A 675-nucleotide genomic window follows, 5' to 3' on the forward strand; every position below is an offset into this window, starting at 1 on the left:
TTGAACTTGATATCCAGGCATGGTAGCATACATTTTACTCCCAGTAAAAAGGAAATACTGCAAGAGCTACTATTTCCCACCAAAAAAAGAAACTAAGAAAAAAAGGGATAATTACAATAAAAGCAAACTAAAGGGTATAGGTAGTGATTCTTAGATGTTTATTTTATAGGTATTAGTGCTCTATGTGCATGTATGTATATCTGTGCACCATGTGCATGCCTAGTGCCCAGTGGTGTCCCTGGAACCAGAGTGATACACAAGAAGACTATGTGAGTACTGGGAAATGAACCTGGTGGCTCTGCACACAACAAGTTCTCTTACCTACTAGCTATCTCTTCAGCCTCAAGAGTATAGGTAATTTTAAAGACAGGATAGGGAAATGGGTGAGTTATCAAGCATTCATACATTTTTAGACCAATATGTATATAACTTGTTTCTGAAATGAATGACTGAGATGTCTTACCCTCATTTGATTTAAAAACAAATCTTGATGTGACAACCTAAATACTTATGTATGGTATAATTCCTTATTAACAAAAAGATTTGACATTTTAATAATCTTGATATTCTCCGTCAAAGCAACTAGTACTATGTGGTGATTTGAAAGAGAATAGCCCCCATAGGCTCATATGCTTGGTACCCAGTTACTGACTATTTTAGAAGGTTTAAGAAATG

The 675-nt window shown here is 35.4% G+C and overlaps 1 protein-coding gene across 7 annotated transcripts in view; it reads right to left on the bottom strand.

Moving 5' to 3' along the window:
- Stag2 (stromal antigen 2) overlaps positions 1-675 on the bottom strand; it is a 129,235-nt gene that overhangs the window by 77,718 nt on the left and 50,842 nt on the right. The window lies entirely within an intron of this gene.

Source organism: Microtus ochrogaster, chromosome X, assembly GCF_000317375.1.
Source record: "Microtus ochrogaster isolate Prairie Vole_2 chromosome X, MicOch1.0, whole genome shotgun sequence".
Lineage (NCBI taxonomy): Eukaryota > Metazoa > Chordata > Mammalia > Rodentia > Cricetidae > Microtus > Microtus ochrogaster.